Source organism: Canis lupus, chromosome 14 (genome assembly GCF_011100685.1).
Source record: "Canis lupus familiaris isolate Mischka breed German Shepherd chromosome 14, alternate assembly UU_Cfam_GSD_1.0, whole genome shotgun sequence".
Taxonomy (NCBI): domain Eukaryota; kingdom Metazoa; phylum Chordata; class Mammalia; order Carnivora; family Canidae; genus Canis; species Canis lupus.
This window is the reverse complement of record NC_049235.1, coordinates 9,676,753-9,702,426: the sequence shown is the minus strand read 5'-3', so window position 1 is coordinate 9,702,426 and position 25,674 is coordinate 9,676,753. Positions and strand designations below refer to the sequence as shown.

The 25,674-nt window shown below is 37.9% G+C and overlaps 1 long non-coding RNA gene across 1 annotated transcript; it reads right to left on the bottom strand.

Annotated features, from left to right (window-relative positions):
- Positions 1 to 663: 663 nt before the first annotated feature.
- On the bottom strand, positions 664 to 25,674 carry LOC111098661. Its single transcript, XR_005369155.1, has 4 exons — positions 25,622 to 25,674; positions 23,354 to 23,411; positions 8,350 to 8,429; positions 664 to 715 (listed from the first exon to the last, which is right to left on the bottom strand). It is a non-coding gene; the product is annotated as an uncharacterized LOC111098661 (long non-coding RNA).

Genomic DNA, 25,674 nt, shown 5'->3' with positions numbered 1-25,674 from the left:
ATATAATTATTTTTAAGTCTTAGTGAGATAGAAAGTTGCATAGCACCTTTCTAAATAAAAATCTGTCACTTATTTATAGCAAAATACTTTGGAAATATTGAGATTAACTTTGATAATTAAGCATATCTAACCCAGAGATGCAGAAAATTAGAAAAGAGTTGATCACAGGTAGAGTTTAGTGACATTTGGTAGTCTGGCAGTCAGCTCAGTTTTAGTATTACCATCTGAATTCAGGATTTTTCATTTATTACTTGAAATAACCTTTTGCTGTAACTCAACAATAATAATTTAAATGATAAACAGGATAGGAATATTTTAATGAAGTGCTTCACTATTTTAGGTGGAAATCGTTCCCTAAAATTTCATATAACACTGATTTAAAAGTCTGCTTTAGTGAAGAGGGCTATAGTCTAGTAGATGTCAACACAGAAGAGATGGGCCAGGCAGACTCCAGTCATCTGCTTTTCAACTTCAGGTACATTCTGCAACTCTACATGCCTCATTTTCCTTGACTATAAAAAAAAAAGATAACAATATTTCCTAACTTATAAAGTTAATTATAAGAATTAAATGGATTAATGTAATGTAATTAGTATAATTAATGGATTATGAAAGCACTTAACCCAGTGCCTGAAACATAGTAAGTTTTCAATAAATGTTATTACCTTTCATTCCTCAGTTTAAAGAATGTGGAAATTAAAGATCATGTTCATATCTGTTCAATAGGAAGGAATAAATAATCATTGAAAAGTTATTCTGTATTTAAAATCTATTCCTCTCTCTTCTATATTCAAGATTCATTAGTTCCTTAACACAGATAAGGAACCTGATAACTATAGCAGCTTGGGAATCTGCCAGGTATCACAGAGTTCCAACTTCCCACAGAGTGGGAATTTAAACCCAGGTCTTTCATACTGCAAAAGCCCTACCTTTTCACCATCGCCCACTGCCTTCTAAATTATGTTTGAAAGATGATGCCTTTTAAATTTTATATGGAGATGAAAATCGCATTAGACTGGAAATATTTAAGTGCCATATTTTCTTGGATATGAATTTTAAAGTCATAAATATGGTTCTTTATGTCTGTTCCATGGCAGAGAGTTTTATGCCAAGGGTCAATTAAGATAGAACAAAGATCCAAGGTAGAAATTTAGTGGCTTTTCAAATGTGTCATTATTATTTCTTCCCCTTTTTGCCCAGAAGAAAACATTAGGAGCAGAAATATGGAGTGGGGAGAGGTAGAAGGATAAAGAATCTGCAGCTCACTCTCTGCTGGTGTTGGAGAACAACACCCTTCACCGGTGGTGGCTGGACACAGAACAATGCCAGACTTGTGGGAAGAGGGATGGATGCTAGAATCCTCCTTAGGGAACTTCATAATGAAAATAGTTTATAAAACTGCTCCCTCCTCTGGACGCTTAGTAAAGCATTAGAGTCAACTGACTGTTGTCCTCCTCTGCTTAGTGGAAATCCTCAGCTTATCTGATCCCTCTATGTCCTTGGGAATCTCCCGGCTATCTTCTCTGTAATCTGGATTCGGGCATGGGCAGATAGTTGTTGCTGTCCTCACATTTATATCCCAGGACTGAATGTTTTACACAAATTAGTGGAATAAATAAATAATGAGTGAAATAATTCACATATTTTATGAATGGACACATACACTCAAACACAGATCTTCACTGTCATCATAAAATAAGGCATATATGTATGTGTGTATTTGTAAAGATTATATCAGTATGTCATTTGGAACTCTTTTTCTAAACGTTACCAACTGGAATGGTATTCTGAAAAATTCTTTGTACTTTATTTTTGGTTTCGGGTATAATGAAATATATCCCAAATGTGAAAACAAAATTAAAAATTAAATGTGTGGGTTGTTTTTTTTTTTTCCAGTTCTTGAATCAACTTCAAACGTCTGGATGGATAATTACCAAATTTGCATGATAGGTTTCTAGAATAGGACGTGTAGGGTGCTCATGATTCTATTTCAGGTTATCCTAGTAGGCACCTCAGAGAAATAAATAGTAAAGCAGACTCATAAATACAGAGAACAAACGTGGTTGTCAGAGAGGAGGAGGGTGAGAACATGGGCAAAATGGATGAAGGGGAGTATGAGGTAAAGGTTTTCAGTTATGGAATGAATAAGTCATGGGGATGAAAGGTACGGCATAGGGAATATAGTTGATGGTACTGTAATAGCGTTGTATGGTGACAGATGGTAGCTACACTTGTAGTGAGCACAGCATAACGTATAGAGTTGTTGAATCACTATGTTGTACACCTGAAATTAATGTAACTCTGTGTGTCAACTATATTAAAAAACTAAGAGAAAAAGAAAAATATGCTACCAAGGAATGCCTTCTGACCTAGAGCGACATCCATATAAATCATGACAGTATGAACAGAAAACTAACAGTGGTTTCAACTACAAACTCCAAATTGGAAACCTTGATGGCGATCCTCTAAATTCGGTTGCTGATTTGTAACTTAGCTGCTTCTCACATGGGTAGTTCTATATACTGTGTCCCAGAGGTTGTGGCAACAGAGACTTATTTAATGATGTTTAATAAAATACTCAAGATAAACCAGGGATTCCAGCCAAGTGAGTAATAAAATTAAATTTTAAATAAAATAGATCATGGTATTTATCTTCCATCCAATATAAGATATCACTTTTGTCTGATATTTTCCTTAAATCATTAATTAAATCCCTCCTCATTTTTCCTAGGATTGATGTCTGATTTGCCCATTGAATAGAGGATACTATGGAAAAATATTGATCAGGAAGGAGAGAGAAGAGCTCTGAATACAGATATAGTTTGTGATTCTGTGATTATAAACAAAATAAGGTTCTATCCAACTCCCTTCCTGGCCTGGAACTTTACAGTTTTGCATTAATGAAACAAGAGTTATTGACTCCTCCAGAATCCTAGAGAATTTATGAAGAAAAATGCAAATTTTAATGTAGATTTTCTTAAAGTGTCAGCATGTACTTGACAAGAAAACTGAAAATTCCTGCTTAAACATCTCTCTTCCAAGAAGCTTCCTGCTAATTGTACCTGCTTAAAATTACTCAGGACATCTCTCTTCCTTCGGCACTGCTGTCTCAAATACAGACTATTCTGATGTGCTCTCTCTCCTCTGCACCTTCGGTAATCACACAGTCCTTATGCTTAGCTCCTTGGGAAGACTCTTCTCCTCTCAGGATAATCTGAGAGAACTGCTCATCTCATTATAATCAGTCTTCTGCTGTCAAACCCCTCGTCCCCACCCACCTACCTTGGAGATTCTACTTTCACAGCTCTAAGCAACATTTCCTCTGACACCTCTTGAGCTGGGTTATGAAGAAAAAGCCCTTGGAATATATAGCCTCTTTCTTTCTTTCTTTCTTTCTTTCTTTCTTTCTTTCTTTCTTTCTTTCTTTCTTTCTTTCTTTCTGTCTTCTTTCTTCTTTCTTTCTTTCTTTCTTCTTTCTTTCTTCTTTCTTTCCTCTTCTTCTTTCCTTTTCTTTCTTTCTTTCTTTCTTTCTTTCTTTCTTTCTTTTTCTTTCTCTTTCTTTCTTTCTTTTTCTTTTTTCTTAAGAGTACAGGGACAACATATATTTTTGTGCATCATTCATTACATTTATTTACTCAACAAATGTTTATTGAGTGCCAAATATGCGCCTGACATGGTTTAAGGCTTTGGAAATGCATAAGTGAAAATAACAAAAGTCTCTGCCTTTGTGGAGCTTCTATTCTATTGCAGAAAAGGAGGGGAAGACTGGTAATAAAATAAAAGGTAAATTTACAGTGTGTAATAGGTGATAGGTAGGTGCTTTGGCAGGGGGAATGTAAGGTAGAATTAGGCAGGGACGGAGATTTCCAGTTTTAATTTGAGTAGTTAGGGCAGTCTTTACTGAGAAAGTGTCATTTTAGTAACCATATGAAGGTGATGAAGGAGATATCTGGGGGGATTGTATGACAGAAGTAACAACAGGTGTGAAGTCCTTAGGCGGGACTGTGTTTCAGAGACAAGGAGGGTAGTGTGACTGGTGCAGGGCATTGAGAAGAAGGGGTAATGAATGTAATCAGAGAAGAAGCATGGCTGTGGTGAAGTCTAGGGTGGGGAGTACACATTATTTCAGAACTTCTAGTCTGAAATAGACAGACTTTGGCTTTTACTGTGAGAGAACTGGAAAGCCACTGGTTTGTTCTTAGAAAGACTCACAGGATCTGATTTATGTTTCAACTAAGTCACTCTGGCTGCTGGTTTGAGAAGAGACTCTGGAAGCAAGTAGCAAGAATGCAAGTTGGGAGCCCAGTTGATTTTCTTGCAATAATTAACATAAGAGGGGCATCTGGGTGGCTCAATCGGTTAAGTGTCTGCCTTCAGCCCAGCCCATGATCCCAGGGTCCTGGGATCAAGCCCCATTGTTGGGCTCTCTGCTCAGCGGGGAGCCTGCTTCATACTCTCCTTCTGCCTGCTGTTCCCCCTCATTGTTATCTCTCTTTCTGTCTCTCTCTTTCTAATAAATAAATAAGATCTTTAAAAAAATAATTCATGTAAGAGATGGAGATGATGGTGATGGGATCATAGTGGTAACAATAGAGGAAGTGAAGAGACATCTAATTCTGCATGCATTTTGCTGGTAGAGCCAACAGTAATTGCTGGCATGTTTGAGTTGAAATATGAAGGGAAGAGAGGAGTCAAGGATGGCTCCATGGCTCTGGATCTAAGTAGCAGTGAAGGATGCAGTTGCCATGACCTAAGATGGAAATCACTGCAGGTAGAGTGAATTTTTAGGAGAAGCTCAGAAGTTCAGTTTTGGAACTGTTAATATATGCAGTCCTCTCTTCACGTGGTAATGTGGGACCTTAAACTGATCATGTTAGCTGAAAGCAGGCAAAACAATTTTAAAACCAATGGGGAAATTACAATTGTGTCACCACCTTTAAAAGTTTTTATCAAAATATTTAAAAACTCTCTTACTCTTAATAACATATAGGGAAATGAAAAAGTACAAAAATAATGTTCAGTACACTAAAATTTAAAACATTAAGAATACTGAAAATTAGGGATCCCTGGTGGCGCAGCGGTTTGGCGCCTGCCTTTGGCCCAGGGCGCGATCCTGGAGATCCAGGATCGAATCCCACGTCAGGCTCCTGGTGCATGGAGCCTGCTTCTCCCTCTGCCTGTGTCTCTGCCTCTCTCTCTCTCACTGTGTGCCTATCATGAATAAATAAAAATTAAAAAAAAAAAAAGAATACTGAAAATTAGAATGTTTATTTCCTATAGGAAAGAAGCTTATCAAAAACAAGTTGAACAGTGCTTACTTTCTTAGCATATAGCTTGCAATATGGAACAAGTATCTCTATCATGACTTGACAGATTATCCTATTCCTTTCCAAATTATGATCTTTTGAGCTTCCAATATTGTAAAATTTCTGGAAACTTTTTTAATATGCATTTCCTCACTGGCATCATTTTCTCTGGGACATCTTCATCTCCTCTGTTACAACCACTTTCCACACTTATGTCAGTATGTTTGCTTTCACTAAGCTCCTCTGGCTGCATATGTATAGTGTCTCAAAGTGGGAGAATGTTAACATTCACAAAATCAGCTCTGTTTTCTGTAACTTCATGTTGGTTGTATTCTAATTTCATTTCTAGTTTTATGAGCTATCACTTTTTGTATCTTTTTTAAAAAATATTCATCTGTTTATTTATTTGAGAGAGGGAGGGAGTTTGTGAGCAAGTGCACATTGGGAGGAGCAGAGGGAGATGGAGAGAGAGAATCTCAAGCAGATTCCTAGCTGAACACAGAGGCTGACTTGGGGTTCAACCTCACGACCCTGAGATCATGACCTGAGCTGAAATCAAGAGTCAGAGGCTTAACCAACTGGGCCACGTAGGCACCCTTCATTTTTTGTTTCTTTGCTACACTTTCTTCATCGTTAGTCAATATCCTCTGTCAATTATCCCTTTTTGTAAAATATAACATGGGTTTGTTTTGGGGAGGTAATGCAACCACATGCTTTGCTGTCTGTGCAAATACATGGCACCCAGTCACAATTGAATTTGAAAGAAGGGCCATGATTGGTCACTGATTATAAAATGTATCTACCATTTATGTAGCTATTTGTGGACTAAAGAGATAGCAGTAAAGGCTATATTTTATGCAATTACTTAGAGTTAATATTTTATGGTAACTGGAATTTGAACATGTTTTCAGAAGACTGATATAATTTAACTAAACTGTGGGGACTGGATGCACCTGGGTGACTCAGTTGGGTAAGCACCTGCCTTCAGCTCAGGTTATGATCCCGGAGTCCCCAGATCAAGCCCCACATTAGGCTCTCTTCTCAGTGGGAAGTCTGCTTCTCCCTCTGCCCCTCAGCCTACTCATGCTCTCTCTCTCTCCCTCTCTTACTCTCTCTCTCAAATAAATAAATAAAATCTTCAAAAAAATAAAAATAAAAAAAACTGTAGAGACTGAAATTTGTGAATACTGAGACCATGTAAAGCAAAGACTGTTTTATTTAAGATGTCCTTTAGACAGTCTCATGTAGATATTGAGATAAACAAGTCTGAAGTTTGGGGAGATAATCTTGGAAGAGAACTAAAATTTAGAGTACTTGAAAACAAGAAGCAGACAAAAGTTCTGGATCAACCTTATAATTTTCTCTCATATGTAGAGTGCATTCCAAATGCATAAACTTGATGTTTTACTCCCAACATTAGATGTCAGGAGGTCTTCATGTAACATGTAGTTTATATATTCTAGAGTACTTAATGATCTCAGGCCAAGCTGTTAATGGTATACCTAGATTTGTACTTTCTAAATTGATAAGACCAAAGAACACTGTATGTATACTTAAGGTGATACAGATATGAAATAAGTATTAACTTGTATTGAGTCATTTTATTCTTTGGTATAACACTTTATTTGAAGAAATTCCACTTAGTTTATTTATGCAGTGAAAGAAAATTAATGAACTTACTGAAATACTCTAAAAAGTTTTGTCCAAATATGTCAGAGAATAAAACCTTCAAATCTCTATTAGTTCCAAGAAACATCAACTCCAAACTGAGCCTGAGCTACCTGGTTATGTGTAATAGTTTTCATAAGAACAATTTAATATAAGACTTGGGAAAAAGTAAAACCAGATAAAACAAACTACTTGGTCTTAATGTCTGGTGGGCATGACTACTTAAACTTCCCGTTTATATCCTCTGATTCAAAAATTAGAACTAAATCTCCTTTAGGCATGCTGATATTAAACTCTGATGGTTTCTTAATGAAATAAACATTGAAATGTAGCCTTGTTCTCACACTAAGAAATTTTCTTTGTTTTTATCTTAATAACATAATATTAAGAATCAGAATGTAAGACCTTGAATTAGAAGAACATGCTCTGTGTAAGACCTTGAATTAGAAGAAAATAATATTCTGAGTTTTTAGACAATGAATTTTGTTATTCTTTCTATCTACTCACCCCACTTACAGGGCACCACTGTCAAACATGCTAACCTCAGCATTCCCCTGCTTCTAGTTTTACCATCTCTCTTTCCTCATCATGGTGCTTCTTTCCCCTGGATTCCCGAAAATCTGTGTAAGCTTCCCCCTATTTGACAGTCCTTCCGGTGAAACTACATCTTCTCTTTTTCTCCTCCATCAGATTTGCCATACTCTAGATCTTCCCTTCTTCGTTTTCTCATTTCAGAATGTACCTGGTTGGTCCCTACACTTGAAAATTGATGTAATAAATTGTTAATAGCTAACAATATATTAATACCTCCATGTGGATTTACATTTTAATCAGAAACCACTATACATGCAATCCCATCAAAAGGATTTTGCTCTATGGTGGTATTTCTGCCACCATGGCTAACTACTTAGGAAGATATTACTGATTAATAACCTGAATCACTCTGCAGCCGGTTTCCTTAGCAACCACTGCAGTAGGTTCTTTCTTAAAGTTTCTACCCCCGGTCTAAACTCTGATAGAGATCTTGAGCAAAATTTGTTTTTATAAGGACATTGGTGGGATTTCCCCCCCCCACCCTGAATTTAAAATCATAAATATCAGAGCTTGAAGGCAACTTCAAGGTCACCTAGTCCAACACTTTAATCTTACAGTTACAGAATTTGTGACCCAGATAGGTTAGGTGACTTAGGCAGAGTCCCAAAACTTCCTGACAGAATTGGTTCTTAAACTCTTAGTCTCTCTGCCATGCCTTGTGAAATGTACAAAGAATATAAAACACGTGGTTTAAGTGACAGAGCTTAAAGCAAAGCCTGCATAAAAGTCAATGGAACACTGAATGCTGTAATCCCTCAACAAGTGGTTGCTGAGCAGTTACCTGTGGACTTGGCTTCAGTGGTGACTTGTGTTGCATTGTCATTGAGATGGAGAATTGCCATCACTCAGCATTGCTTGAGGCTACACAGTGAGGAAGACATTTCAATCAGAGTTTGATTTTTTTTTTAATAATTTTAAGAGTTGTTTTTTTTTAAAGATTTTATTTATTTATTCATGAGAGACATACAGAGAGAGAAAGGAAAAGACACAGGCAGAGGGAGAAGCAGGCTCCATGCAAGGAGCCCAATGTGGGACTCGATTCCAGGTCTCCAGGATCACACCCTGGGCTGCAGGCGGCACTAAACCGCTGCGCCACAGGGGCTGCCCAGAGTTTGAATTTTTGATAATCAATAGCCTGAGCATTCTCTATAACCAAAATTATAGTAGATGAGTAAACCAAGACTTGTTCAAGTTCCTGAAAAGTGAGAAAGACACTGAAGGCAAGTCGGTATTTGGACCAACAGCCCCTGACTTCTCTCCACACAAAGAATGGCAGTAAACACCTTTCGGGTCATAGAAGTGAGCCAGATGGGAGACCAGAACTATTTGTTTTTCCTTATGTGCAAAATTACTTGGGTATTTATAGTGTATGAATACAATAATGAATTGTTTAGGTTACAACTTGTTAACTCAGAGCACACCACACAACTAATGAGGCCAAGGTCACAAGTTTATTCCTTTGAGGACAAATTTAATTTCATTCTGTTCATGCCCTCTGACATGCTACAGCTCTTAGGGAGCTAGAGGAGCTTTATTGTACTGGAAAAATAACTTGACACTCTGTCGCTCCATCAGAAAACACACACACACACAAGTTCATTTATGTATTGGCAAAGAGGTCATTGTTTTCCTGAATAATTCACTTAATTTGTACTCAGACTCATGTGACTAGGATGGTTTAATTTCACTTCATTTTAGATAATCAGTGTAGTTGTATGATGTAAACTGCATGTAAGAATTAGAGAAAAAAAATCAAATTTTATTTTTGGTGATTTTTTAAAAGATTTTATTTATTTATTTTAGAGAGAAAGCTCATGAATGGGGGGGCGGGGTGAGAGAGGGAGAAGGAGAGAGAATCTCAAACAGGCTGCATGCTGAGTGCATAGAGCCTGATGTAGAGCTCAGTCTCAGGACCCTGAAATCATAACCTGAGCTAAAACCAAGAGTCAGACACTTCATTGACTGAGCCACCCAGGTGCCCCAAAAGCAACATAGTTCATTCGTTCTCTTTTTCTTTCTTTCTTTCTTTCTTTCTTTCTTTCTTTCTTTCTTTCTTTCTTTCTTTCTTCTTTCTCTTTCTTTCGTTTTTGTTTTGTTTTTTTTTTTTTTCAATTTTTATTTATTTATGATAGTCACAGAGAGAGAGTGAGAGAGAGAGGCAGAGACACAGGCAGAGGGAGAAGCAGGCTCCATGCACCGGGAGCCCGAATGTGGGATTCGATCCCGGGTCTCCAGGATCGCGCCCTGGGCCAAAGGCAGGCGCCAAACCGCTGCGCCACCCAGGGATCCCTCTTTCTTTCTTTCTTTCTTTCTTTCTTTCTTTCTTTCTTTCTTTCTTTCTTTCTTTCTTTCTTTCGATTTTATATATTTATTTATTTTAGAGAGAGTGTATGTGAATACCGGGAGGGGACAGAGGGAGAGGGACAAAGCAGACTCTGCACCGAGCATGGAGCCTGACTTGGGGCTCACAGGCCCAGGACCCTGAGATTACGAAGTGAGTCCAATGTTCAACCAACTGAACCACTCAGGAGCCCCCCCAAATTTTAATTTTTAAGATTAAACATTTACATAGACATTTATAAATATATTGTTTCCAACTCCAGGATCTCCTTAACACATGTGTTTGACTCATTGAAAATATAGTCAAGATTGACATTGAAAATGGATTTAGGAGGTGCCTTTTAGTTCTCTTTTTAAATCAATTGCTGAAAGAGGAGGAAAAGATAGAGGATTAGAATCAAAATGAGAAGAGGGTGAAATTAGAAAGAAGAGGTGAAAACCCCAAATACATTCTTTTGCATTTTCTTCTGTTAACCTCATAGTTTTACCTTAAGTGTACCTATAGTTCGTTTTAAAATGCATTAATCTAATATCTCTTTGTGTTAGTGTTAGGTGGAAGGCCAGGGAGATTTAATGAATCAGTTCCTCGCCAACATCTGGAAAACACTCTTGCTAAATTTTTAGATAGCTGTTCATGCACTTTTATTCTTCCATGAATATTTAATGATAAGTTTATCAAATTTCACAAAACAATCTCAGTGAAAATTTTACAAATTAATTTTATGAAAATAGGCATCTTTATAAAATCAAATTATACCACCCAAGAGCATGATGTGTCTCTGCATTTATTCAGATCATCTCCTACGTCCTTCATTATAATTTTAAAAGTTTTCTCATTCTCTGTTCAGGTAATTCTTGTGGTTTGCTTTATACAAATATTTAGGCTTTAATATTTTAACATGAAAATATATTTTCTGGCACTCTTAAATTGCTTTCCAAACTCCTGCACACTGTTGGTATAATGATTAAGCCAAACAAACTTGGACATTCTTTGAATAATTATTTAAGGCCTTGCTATATAGATGGAGCCCAAAAATAGAGTACAACCCCTGAGACATAAATTCAGTACAAAATCCTGAAGCTGAGAGGGCCAATTTACATTGCACTTGAGAGTTGCTATGTATCCCTCTTTTGGGGGACACATTATTGCCAAATGAAGAGAAAATATAGTTCTTGATAGAATTAGCATAATGGAAGCCTGCATGATCTGTGAGATTGATGTGAAGATGGCTAATTATAGGTTTAGGTTGAGGAAAACATATCCATCTAAATATATTAGAAAACATACAAATAGAGATAACCAAAGTGTAAATTCAGTCAGATGATTGAAAGGCAGGTGTTTGACATAAGACCTATATTGATACTTTAATACTCTTTTAGAAGTAAACTGACAAAAAAAATTGCCTGTTAATTTTAGTTGGGAGCAAAAAATAAGGATACTAAAAAAAAATAGTGCTACTAAATCTCTGAGGCAGTAAATCTGAAATTAGAAGTCCACATATTTCAATGTCTTATAAAGTGGTATCATAGGATAAATAAAATAAGTGATTATTGAATTTCTTGAAATAAAGTAAAACAATGAATCAAAAACAACAAAGATATACTTTATAAGGCAAATCAAGTAATTATGGAGTTGTTAACCTTCAAATCTCCAGACTTTTAAGATACTTTATCTACAATTTTCTTTCTTGCCCCTGTTCTCCTCTATTAGATTTTCTAATTAACTCTCATTCCTTTATCAGATGTCTGCTCAGATTTAACTCCAACCAGGTATCCTTATTAAAAACTATTGCTTAATGGCCAACCTTCAATATTTGCTTACTGAACAAATGAATGAATGAGTAAATAGATGAATGCCAAGAAGGGGAAAGCCCAGAAACTGACTCAATTTTTCTTTCCTTCCCCTTCCTACTACCTCTCTCTTAACAATCTTCAAATCAAATTATCTCGTACTGTGATTAGTCTCATCCAGGTTGTGTCAAGACTATTTTACAGAAATAATTAACTACATTAATACCATTTTTGAACTTTATTGTGAAGCATGGAACAATTATGGATGTAATATACCATTCATTTCCTAAAGGTATGTCAGAACTCAGAAGAAAGTAGTAGATATATCGAGATAAATGAAAAAAAAAAAAAAAGAATAGGAAGCAGAAAGCAAGCATGGTAAACTGGGAATATATTCAGTTGTTTACTTGCCAATCTCAGTGAAAAGGAGATTTGGTTTTAGCATGAATTAAAAAATAGGAGACCAGTTTGGAGCTAATTCAAGTTGGGTAAGTGGGAGGGGTGGCACAGATAAAGCCTGGATCCTCAAATGGTCACAATCTCAATAAAAACAAAAACTAGAAATAAACAGTTTTAAAATCTATTTGTGGGAGTGGAAGGAATGGAAGGATGTTGGTCAAAGGGGACAAAGTTTCAGTTGTGCAGGATAAATAAGTTCTAGAAATCTAACGTACAGCATGGTGACTATAGTTGATAATACTATATTGCATAGTTGCTGTGTGCTATGAGAGTAGATCCTAAGTGTTCTCACCATATACCTATAAATGGTTAACTATGTGAGGTGAGGGATATGTTAATTGACTTGACTGTAGTAATCTTTTCACTTGTATATGCATATCAAAATATCGCATTATATATTGGGGCACCTGGGTGGCCCAGGCAGTTATGCATCCGACTCTTGATTTTGGCTCAGGTCATGATCTCAGAGTCCTGGGATCGAGCCCAACTTTGGGTTTCATGTTCAGTGGAGAATTTGCTTGAGATTCTCTCTCCTTCTGCCCCTCCCCCACGGGTGTTCTCTCTTTCTCTCAAATAAATAAATATATCTTTAAAAATTATATCACATTGTATATAAATATGTATTTAATACATTTTAATATATTTAATACATAAATATGTATTTTAATATATTTTTAATATACAATAAAATGTATTTAAATATATACAATTTTATTTGTCTATTATACATCAATAAAGTTAGGAAAAAAGGCAGGAAATGAGATTTAATTAATTAAAGTCTTCCTTTTCATCCTCAAGTTTCTAGGCTTCTATTTCTTAGCAAGATGTGAATATAGTTTGCTACTTATGTCTTAGTTTTTTAAAAATGAGATTACTGATTCTAATAAAAGACAAATGATTTTTTAAAATTTGATGTTCAGTCAAGGAAACTTTTCTCTTTTGTGATGAAGTCTTGGAGTAAAAAATTAATAAAAAATGTTTACCTTGACAATTCTTAGCTATGTTAATTTAGATTTAGGTCTTATAGTTTTGATAACAATACAGCACCCAAACTACCAAAAAGAAGCAAAATGAAACAAAAACACAAACCTTAAAATATTTGCTATGGAAGAAATTTCCAAAAGCTGATAAAGAATATTTATAAAAATGCAATAGCAAACATTACACTTTAGGGTTAAACATTAGAACAGAAAGCTCTAAAGAAATATAAGAATCATTACTTTTATCTGATACTGTACTTGTGGTTCTAGGCAGCGTAGTGTAACAAGAAGAATAGTTTTAAAGAGAGAAACGTAGAAAGGGCATGCCATATTGAAAAACTGTAACATCACCTATGTAGAAAATTTAAATCTCTACAAATTAATAGAGCTGATAAGAGTATCAGCAATCTCTGTGAATATATGGTTGATATAAAAACTAAGATCATTCTTGTATATCTGTAGCAAAGTATTAGAAAATGTAACCAAAACCAGAATGTAAATAATACTAGCAATAACATATAGAATATACTTTTTTTTCTAAGATTTATTTATTCAGAGAGAGAGAGGCAGAAACACAGGCAGAGGGAGAAGCAGGCTCCATGGAGGAAGCCCCATGTGGGACTGATCCTGGGTCTCCAGGATCACACCCTGGGCTGCAGGCAACGCCAAACCACTGCACCACCAGGGCTGCCCTATATAGAATATACTTAAGGATAATTATAACAAAAGATATTTAAGATCTTTGAGTAAAAGATAAATATATTCATTGTTTGGGAAAAAATTACAATCAAAAGACATCAAAAAAGTTTTAACTAAAGGAGATATATCTACTGTTCTTGATAAGTAAATTCAATGTTGTAAAGAAACTAGTATTATCCAAATTAATCTATAAATTCAGTTTAATTACAATAAAATTCTGATTGTGAGAGGAGGGGCGAGATGGCGGAAGAGTAGGGTCCCCAAGTCACCTGTCCCCACCAAATTACCTAGATAACCTTCAAATCATCCTGAAAATCTACGAATTCAGCCTGAGATTTAAAGAGAGACCAGCTGGAATGCTACGGTGAGAAGAGTTCGCGCTTCTATCAGGTAGGAAGACGGGGAAAAAGAAAGAAAGAAACAAAGGCCTCCAAGGGGGAGGGGCCCCGCGAGGAGCCGGGCTGAGGCCGGGGTGAGTGTCCCCAGGACAGGAGAGCCCCGACCAGGAGGAGCAGGAGCTGCACCAACCTTCCCGGGCGGAAAGGGGCTCGCGGGGAGTTGGAGCAGGACCCAGGAGGGCGGGGATGGCCTCGGGCTCCGGGGACACTAACAGACACCTGCGCCCCAGGAAAGTGCGCCGAGCTCCCTAAGGGCTGCAGCGCACGGCGGGACCCGGAGCAGCTGGGGGGCTCGGGGGCGGCTCCGCGGAGGGGGCTGCGGGGGGGGAGCAGCTGGGGCGGGCTCGGGGGGCGGCTCCGCGGAGGGGGCTGCGCCGCGGGAGCAGCTCGGGGGGGCTCGGGGGCGGCTCCGCGGAGGGGGCTGCGGGGCGGGAGCAGCTCCGGGGGCTCGGGGGCGGCTCCGCGGAGGGGCCTGCGGGGCGGGAGCAGCTCGGGGGGCTCGGGGGCGGCTCCGCGGAGGGGGCTGCGGGGAGGGAGCAGCTCCGGGGGCTCGGGGGCGGCTCCGCGGAGGGGGCTGCGGGGGAGCGCGAATCCAACAGCGCAGACCCGGGAGAACAGGGTGCCGGGACACAGCCCAGGATCCGGCTCCCCCTGGGACAGGCAGTGCCGGGAAGGCCCAGGACCCCAAGGATGCTCCTGCCCCGAGCTGAACAGATCAGCGGCCCCGCCCGGAGCCTCCAGGCCCTGCAGACGGAGAGCTCTGGAGCTACTGCAGGGACTGACTCCAGGGCTCCAGAGCTGGCCCCGCCACTGCGGTTGTTCCTCCTGGGGCCTCACGGGGTAAACAACCCCCACTGAGCCCTGCACCAGGCAGGGGCAGAGCAGCTCCCCCAAGGTCTAACACCTGAAAATCAGCACAACAGGTCCCTCCCCCAGAAGACCAGCTAGACGGACAGGGGAAAAACAAATTATTGACCAAGCAGCACTGGAAAGTTCCAGGGGAAGTCAACGGACTTACAGTATACAGAATCAGAAGATACATCCCCATGTTTTTGTTTTTGTTTTTGTTTTTGCTTTTTGATTTCTGTTTGCTTCCCCTACCCCTTTTTTCCCTTTCTTTCATTTTCTTTCTCTTTGTCTTCTCTCTTTTTTCTGTTTTTCTTCCTTTTTTCTTTTTTCTTGTTCTCTTTTCTTTCCTTCTTTCTTTTCTCTCTTTTTCTCCTTTTCCCGATACAACTTGTTTTTGGCCACTCTGCACTGAACAAAATGACTAGAAGGAAAACCTCACCTCAAAAGAAAAAACCAGAAACAGTCCTCGCTCCCACACAGTTACAAAATTTGGATTACAATTCAATGTCAGAAAGCCAATTCAGAAGCACTATTGTACAGCTGCTGGTGGCTCTAGAAAAAAGCATAAAGGACTCAAGAAACTTCATGACTGCAGAATTTAGATCTAATCAGGCAGAAATTAAAAATCAATTGAATGAGATGCAATCCAAGCTAGAAGTCCTAACGACGAGGGTTAACCAGGTGGAAGAACGAGTGAGTGACATAGAAGACAAGTTGATGGCAAAGAGGGAAACTGAGGAAAAAAGAGACAAACAATTAAAAGACCATGAAGATAGATTAAGGGAAATAAACGACAGCCTGAGGAAGAAAAACCTACATTTAATTGGGATTCCCGAGGGCGCCAAAAGGGACAGAGGTCCGAAATATGTAATTGAACAAATCATAGCTGAAAACTTTCCTAATCTGGGAAGGGAAACAGGCATTCAGATCCAGGAAATAGAGAGATCCCCCCCTAAAATCAATAAAAACCGTTCAACACCTCGACATTTAATAGTGAAGCTTGCAAATTTCAAATATAAAGAGAAGATCCTGAAAGCAGCAAGAGACAAGAAATCCCTGACTTTTATGGGGAGGAGTATTAGGGTAATAGCAGACCTCTCCACAGAGACCTGGCAGGCCAGAAAGGGCTGGCAGGATATATTCAGGGTCCTAAATGAGAAGAACATGCAACCAAGAATACTTTATCCAGCAAGGCTCTCATTCAAAATGGAAGGAGAGATAAAGAGCTTCCAAGACAGGCAGCAACTAAAAGAATATGTGACCTCAAAACCAGCTCTGCAAGAAATTTTAAGGGGGACTCTCAAAATTCCCCTTTAAGAAGAGGTCCAATGGAACAATGAACAAAAACGGGGACTGAATAGATATCATGATGACACTAAACTCATATCTTCCAATAGTAACTCTGAACGTGAATGGGCTTAATGACGCCATCAAAAGGCGCAGGGTGTCAGACTGGATAAAAAAGCAGGACCCATCTATTTGCTGTCTACAAGAGACTCATTTTAGACAGAAGGACACCTACAGCCTGAAAATAAAAGGTTGGAGAACCATTTACCATTCGAATAGTCCTCAAAAGAAAGCAGGGGTAGCCATCCTTATATCAGATAAACTAAAATTTACCCCGAAGACTGTAGTGAGAGATGAAGAGGGACACTATATCATACTTAAAGGATCTATCCAACAAGAGGACTTAGCAATCCTCAATATATATGCCCCAAATGTGGGTGCTGCCAAATATATCAATTAACCAAAATTAAGACATACTTAGATAATAATATACTTATACGTGGTGACTTCAATCTAGCATTTTCTATACTCTATGGGTCTTCTAAGCACAACATCTCCAAAGAAATGAGAGCTTTAAATGATACACTGGACCAGATGGATTTCACAGATATCTACAGAACTTTACATCCAAACTCAACTGAATACACATTCTTCTCAAGTGCACATGGAACTTTGTCCAGAATAGACCACATACTGGGTCACAAATTGGGTCTGAACCGTACCAAAAGATTGGGATCGTCCCCTGCATATTCTCAGACCATAATGCCTTGAAATTAGAACTAAATCACAACAAGAGGTTGGAAGGACCTCAAACACGTGGAGCTTAAGGACCATCCTGCTAAAAGATGAAAGGGTCAACCAGGAAATTAAGGAAGAATTAAAAAGATTCATGGAAACTAATGAGAATGAAGATACAACCGTTCAAAATCTTTGGGATGCAGCAAAAGCAGTCCTAAGCGGGAAATACATCGCAATACAAGCATCCATTCAAAAACTGGAAAGAAAAAAAAAAAAAAAAAAAAAAAAAGCTGGAAAGAACTCAATACAGAAGCTAACCTTACACCTAAAGGAGCTAGAGAAAAAACAGCAGAGAGATCCTACACCCAGCAGAAGAAGAGAGTTAATAAAGATTCGAGCAGAACTCAACGAAATCGAGACCAGAAGAACTGTGGAACTGATCAACAGAATCAGGAGGTGGTTCTTTGAAAGAATTAATAAGATAGATAAACCATTAGCCAGCCTTATTAAAAAGAAGAGAGAGAAGACTCAAATTAATAAAATCATGAATGAGAAAGGAGAGATCACTACCAACACCAAGGAAATACAACGATTTTAAAAACATATTATGAACAGCTATACGCCAATAAAATAGGCAATCTAGAAGAAATGGACGCATTCCTGGAAAGCCACAAACTACCGAAACTGGAACAGGAAGAAATAGAAAACCTGAACAGGCCAATAACCAGGGAGGAAATTGAAGCAGTCATCAAAAACCTCCCAAGACACAAGAGTCCAGGGCCAGATGGCTTCCCAGGGGAATTCTATCAAACGTTTAAAGAAGAAATCATACCTATTCTACTAAAGCTGTTTGGGAAGATAGAAAGAGATGGAGTACTTCCAAATTCGTTCTAGGAGGCCAGCATCACCTTAATTCCAAAACCAGACAAAGACCCACCAAAAAGGAGAATTACAGACCAATATCCCTGATGAACATGGATGCAAAAATTCTCAACAAGATACTGGCCAATAAGATCCAACAGCACTTTAAGAAAATTATTCACCATGACCAAGTAGGATTTATCCCCGGGACACAAGGCTGGTTCAACACTCATAAAACAATCAATGTGATTCATCATATAAGCAAGAGAAAAACCAAGAACCATATGATCCTCTCATTAGATGCAGAGAAAGCATTTGACAAAATACAGCATCCATTCCTGATCAAAATTCTTCAGAGTGTAGGGATAGAGGGAACTTTCCTCAACATCTTAAAAGCCATCTACGAAAAGCCCACAGCCAATATCATTCTCAATGGGGAAGCACTGGGAGCCTTTCCCCTAAGATCAGGAACAAGACAGGGATGTCCACTCTCACCACTGCTGTTCAACATAGTACTGGAAGTCCTAGCCTCAGCAATCAGACAACAAAAAGACATTAAAGGCATTCAAATTGGCAAAGAAGAAATCAAACTCTCCCTCTTCGCCGATGACATGATACTCTACATAGAAAACCCAAAAGCCTCCACCCCAAGATTGCTAGAACTCATACAGCAATTTGGCAGTGTGGCAGGATACAAAATCAATGCCCAGAAATCAGTGGCATTTCTATACACTAACAATGAGGCTGAAAAAAGAGAAATTAGGGAGTCAATCCCATTTACAATTGCATCCAAAAGCATAAGATACCTAGGAATAAACCTAACCAAAGAGGTAAAGGATCTATACCCTAAAAACTATAGAACACTTCTGAAAGAAATTGAGGAAGACACAAAGAGATGGAAAAATATTCCATGCTCATGGATTGGCAGAATTAATATTATGAAAATGTCAATGTTACCCAGGGCAATATACACGTTTAATGCAATCCCTATCAAAATACCATGGACTTTCTTCAGAGAGTTAGAACAAATTATTTTAAGATTTGTGTGGAATCAGAAAAGACCCCGAATAGCCAGGGGAATTTTAAAAAAGAAAACCATATCTGGGGGCATCACAATGCCAGATTTCAGGTTGTACTACAAAGCTGTGGTCATCAAGACAGTGTGGTACTGGCACAAAAACAGACACATAGATCAGTGGAACAGAATAGAGAACCCAGAAGTGGACCCTCAACTTTATGGTCAACTAATATTCGATAAAGGAGGAAAGACTATCCATTGGAAGAAAGACAGTCTCTTCAATAAATGGTGCTGGGAAAATTGGACATCCACATGCAGAAGAATGAAACTAGACCACTTTCTTGCACCATACACAAAGATAAACTCAAAATGGATGAAAGATCTAAATGTGAGACAAGATTCCATCAAAATCCTAGAGGAGAACACAGGCAACACCCTTTTTGAACTTGGCCACAGTAACTTCTTGCAAGATACATCCACGAAGGCAAAAGAAACAAAAGCAAAAATGAACTATTGGGACTTCATCAAGATAAGAAGCTTTTGCACAGCAAAGGATACAGTCAACAAAACTAAAAGACAACCTACAGATTGGAGGAAGATATTTGCAAATGACGTATCAGATAAAGGGCTAGTTTCCAAAATCTATAAAGAACTTCTTAAACTCAACAGCAAAGAAACAAACAATCCAATCACGAAATTGGCAAAAGACATGAACAGAAATCTCACAGAGGAAGACATAGACATGGCCAACAAGCACATGAGAAAATGCTCTGCATCACTTGCCATCAGGGAAATACAAATCAAAACCACAATAAGATACCACCTCACACCAGTGAGAATGAGGAAAATTAGCAAGGCAGGAAACAACAAATGTTGGAGAGGATGCGGAGAAAGGGGAACCCTCTTACACTGTTGGTGGGAATGTGAACTGGTGCAGCCACTCTGGAAAACTGTCTGGAGGTTCCTCAAAGAGTTAAAAATAGACCTGCCCTATGACCCAGCAATAGCACTGCTGGGGATTTACCCCAAAGCTACAGATGCAGTGAAACTCCGGGACACCTGCACCCTGATGTTTCTAGCAGCAATGGCCACGATAGCCAAACTGTGGAAGGAGCCTCGGTGTCCATTGAAAGATGAATGGTTAAAGAAGATGTGGTTTATGTATACAATGGAATATTCCTCAGCCATTAGAAATGACAAATACCCACCATTTGCTTCAATGTGGATAGAACTGGAGGATATTATGCTGAGTGAAGTAAGTCAATCGGAGAAGGACAAACATTATATGTTCTCATTCATTTGGGGAATATAAATAATAGTGGAAGGGAATAGAAGGGAAGGGAGAAGAAATGGGTAGAAAATATCAGAAAGGGAGACAGAACATGACGACTCCTAACTCTGTGGGAAACGAACTAGGGGTGGTGGAAGAGGAGGAGGGCGGGGGGTGGGGCTGAATGGGTGATGGGCACTGAGGTGGGCACTTGATGGGATGAGCACTGGGTGTTATTCTGTATGTTGGCAAATTGAACACCAATAAAAAATAAATTTATTATAAAAAATAAAATTCTGATTGTTTGGTAGAATTTTTTTAAGATAGATTTATTTATTTATTTATTTATTTATTTATTTATTTATGAGAGACACAGAGAAAAAGAGGCACAAAGACAGGCAGAGGGAGAAGCAGGCTCCATACAAGGAGCTTGATGCGGGACTCAATCCCGGGACTCCAAGATCATGCCCTGAGCCAAAGGCAGGTGCTAAACCACTGAGCCACCCAGAGATCCCCTGTTTTGTGGAATTTAACAGTGATTCTAATTTTACATGGGTGCCGTGAATGACCAAGAGCCACCATGGTAATTCTGATAAAGTGGAACAAAGTAGGAATACTTCAATCCAGATATCAAAACCTACCACATGATTGTTGTGAGAGCAGTGTGACATTGATGGAAACAGAGATATATAGTTCAATGTATAAATAAAAAGATCTCAAGAAGAAAACCACAGTAAACTTGGTATCTGATAAAGATACTGCCTTAATGAGGAAAGAACAAATTATTAAATAAATGCTTCTAGATAGTTGGATATTTATGTGTAAACTTTTAAAATTAAATATGTTTCATAAAATATGTAAAAATCAGTTCCAAGTAGACTAAAGCATAATTTGACCTTTTTAAGGAATAGTGAATAGTGAATATTTTAGGACTCACAAATAATATCATAAATTATATACTCAGGGAAAAAATCTCATACAAGTTTACATAGCTAGTTGTATGAGAATTTTTTTTAAAAAATTATTTTTTTTATTTATGATAGAGAGAGAGGCAGAGACACAGGCAGAGGAGAGGGAGAAGCGGGCTCCACGCCGGGAGCCTGATGTGGGACTCGATCTTGGGACTCCAAGATTGCACCCTGGGCCAAAGGCAGGCACGAAACTGCTGAGCCACCCAGGGATCCGCGTTGTATGAGAATTTTTATGTTTTTGTAATGATCAAGAAGAGGGGAAAAAAGGAAATAGCACAAGTATCCATCAATAGAAAACTGGACAAATAAACTTGTGATCTGTGTAGATAATGAAATAATTTAAGGCAATGAAAATGAACAAACATGAGCTACATGTATCATTTTGGATCATACCATAATGTATGATCAAAAAGAAAAACAAGTCTCAGGAAGTACAACATAGTAAAGTATAATTTCTATAAAGAATGAAAAACATAAACTATATAATATATTTGGAAAGTGGATAAATACACATGCATGTATTCATGAAGAAGATAAACAGTAATATCAGGATAAAGTGGTCATTATTGCTGTTCACCAGTGTTTCTGGTTACTATGCCTTCTAAGTAGATGGTAGCTCTCTACACTTTCTCATGCCTTCTGGGTTAATGGGACCAGATAAATTACTGTATCCAATGATATGTAGTTGGAAGTAATGTCATTTCTATTCAGGTAAAGCATTTAGTTGTTCCTGTGAGATTTTCCAGAAATCTCACTTTTCTTACTAGCATGGAAGTTATAAAACTTCAAAATGGTGGCTACTCTGGTATTCTGGGTCTATGAGTGTCTACCTATATGGACTTTTACCATAAGTAAGAAATAAACTGTTGCTATTTTTGCATGACTATCATTTAGGGCATAGTTTATTATCTAGTCTATCCTGATTGATATACAAGTATAGTTAGCTCTGATGTGATTGTGGAGAGATAGTAAGATTTGCTGTAATTTTAATGTTTTATCCTTTTAGTGGAATTACAAATATAATTTTCCCTTTTCTCGCAATTTCATTTGGTGTGATTGGAAACTTTATGGCAAAATATATATATGAAATATACAGTAGACAGCCTTTAAAAAAAGTTGATAGGAGGTAGGTTGTGTAGTAAAGTGGAGAATGTTCATGTGTTTGGAATTAGTATTTCTGACTTATCCTATCTTTTCCTTCTTCTCATTTTTCTTCCTCTTTAATTTAGTCCCTTCACTTGCCTCCCCACACCACCTCTTTGACTCAAGAAAATCCAGAGTAAGCATTGTTTTACATAAGGCAGTATGGTCTGTCCACAGCTCTTTGTTCAGGAATATGCATGAGTCAACTATTAGGTTGGAATCCATACAATTTGAAAAAAATGAAAACTCATTACAAGGTAGATGGGTTGATGATGATGATGATGATGGTGATACTGATGATGATGATGTTGATTTACAATAGTACCCAACTAAAAGAAATTATATATGATAAAAAATTTTTAGTATACCTCAGGGGGACCTTAAAAGGAGATAAAGGCCTATTTTTGAATAACATTACATACCTATTTCCCTTATCATGGGTAGAAAAAAACCCAGTTTAAGATTGCTTCAAGAAATAACAAAGGAAGAGAAAATTTGTTAATAATACCACTGCATTTCAGGAGATGAATATATTTAAAAGCCAAACGAGCTTTTAAGTCATGAAACATTCCTTCACCCTGTGGAACACAGCTGAAGCAATGTTAATTATTTGCTCTCTACTCAGAATACTTCAATTTATTTCTATGGTATTACATTATTGTGGTATCTGAACGGAATAAATAATAGAATATTAGTTCCCTGTAGTAAATTAAGAAAGAAATCAGTATAATAACCCTCTTCAAGGAGAAGAGATAAGAGCAGTTATACAATCCATTCATGAATCATATTTATTAGCTTCTCAGCAGGGATTTCTATTTAAAAATCAATACTTTTTTCCCCAATATGCACAATTACCTAGAAATTAGGTATATTGTGCATGGAAGACTTTGTCATAGGAAGTTTACTTTGGGATCTGACTAACCTACATTCTGCTTCTATCATTTGCTATAAAATCTTAGGCAATTATCTTTTTATACTCACATAAGGAAGACGATATTTCATTCACATGTTTTAGGAATTAAATAAGTCACAGAAGTGCCTATAATAGAAGATAGCACATAGTAAATGTTAAATAAATGGCATTAACATCATCATCATCACCATCATCATCACTGACTTTGTGACTTAGATGTTATTGTCAATAGCTTACATTCAAGGAAACTGAGGCTCTGATAAGTTAATTGACTGGTCAAATTTCATACGGATGTAGAATAAAACACTAGAATTCCTAAAATCGTCAACATCCTTGTAGAACCAGATTATTAGTTTGTAATTTGAATGTCTCTAAAACCATCAGTATAACTTTTGAGTAAGATGTGCAAATTCAAATGCATGCAAGTGAGTGCGGTAAGTACTGTCGTTTTTGAGGGGAAAAAAATACAGCTATGTTGTCCCAAACCTTGATTGGAAAAACCTATAATTTTTATTTATCAATTGAAATCAAGGTTAAAATATTAAATCTCAAGTCCCTTAAGTCTTATGATTAGATTCCTTACCTATGAATAACTGGGTACCAAAAAGAAAAGAGAATACTTTCAATCCAATGATAGATGTGTACCCCAAATTAAACCTTGTACAAGCATCTGAATGCACCAGTGCACCTTTTGTTGTGTATCATGGTTCATTTTTTTCCCCATCCACTAAATATATATTATGTATCTATTAAGAGCAAGGATGTGTATAAAGCCCTGGGCAGGGATCCCTGGGTGGCGCAGCGGTTTGGCGCCTGCCTTTGGCCCAGGACGCGATCCTGGAGACCCAGGATAGAATCCCACATCGGGCTCCCAGTGCATGGAGCCTGCTTTTCCCTCTGCCTGTGTCTCTGCCTCTCTCTCTCTGTGACTATGATAAATAAATAAAAAATTAAAAAAAAAAAAAAAAAGCCCTGGGCATACAACAACTCTATCCCTACCTTGGAGGGACTCACTTTCCAAAGTGGGAGAGCAATGTTGAACCCCAAATCACAACAGACTTAGTAACCCTGTGATAGAAGTAAGCAGAGTGTTCAGTTTCCTTCTCAAAGTAAAAGTCTAAAGAATTGCTATGGAGGAATTTGAACAAAAAGAATGTTGTGCATGAAGATATGGAGATGAGAGAAATAGTGTTTTCAGAGAAAGGCAAAAAGTCAAATGATTGAGGATGGACTAAACATCAGGTGAATGGTGAAAGCTGGCATAAAATATGTTCCTAAATTTATCCCACATCATGTAGGCTTCATATTTAAGGCCAAGGAGTAAAAAAAAAAACAAAAAAAAACAAAAATCAAAGATGAGAGTGACATGTTAGATTTACAGTTTGAAAAATTATTATGACTACAGCCTACAGGATGGTAAGCTGAATACACCTTTCCAGTGATGCATGCAATAGTTTATTCATTTATTCATTGTTTGTTCATTCATATGTGTATTCTTTAAACATATGTTTTGCTCACTTACTGCATGTTGAACAGTGTAGCACATGATGGAAGTTCAGTGTAGAACAAAAAAGCAGTCATTCTCTTCCCCTTCCCTTGGTGTCCCTCTTTCCCTCTGTCTCAAAAGTTTATTGAGGTGTGTCAGAGTGTCAAAGACTGATAGTAAACAAATATTGGCTCAGTTACACATCCAACTCTTGGTGTCAGCTCAGATCATGATCTCAGGAGCGTGAGATCGAGCCCCACATAGGGCTCCATACTCAGTGTGGAGTCAGCTTGAGATTCTCTGTCTTCTTCTCCCTCTTCCCCTCCCTCCACTTTCTCTCTCTCTCCCTCTCTCTAATACAAACAAATAAAAAACATTTAAAGAAAAAAAGATTGATTAATAAACAAAATAATCTAGTAGATGAATATAGTAAATCACATAAGAAATGATGAGGGTTTGAAAGAAATATCTAGTGGTAGAATTCTAAAGGCAAGAATAGAAGGGAGAAGTATTTAGAAAGTAGAATTTATGGAACATGGAGACAGATTGAAAGTAAAAAGCAGAAGAAAGAAAAGCTTAAAAGAACTGTAAGGATTCATTTCTGACATTTTGATTAAACCAAAGCTACTGGCCTACTGTGTTCCTTTACTGGATAGGCTAAATCAAGTTGTGTGCTACAAAGTAAGGCACACATTCAGTTTCAGGTATTTATCTACAGGTAGTTTTTCACTCATTTTTCAGGATTAGAATAATTAACTTATGGTATCTATTAATGCTCACACAGGTACATTTAGAGAGGAAATATGTGTGTTTGAGTTTTTTGTACCAACTCCCATTAGCTTATACTCACGTAAGATATAATGGTCCCAAGACACAGCATTCAAGTCTGAGACCACTGCTACC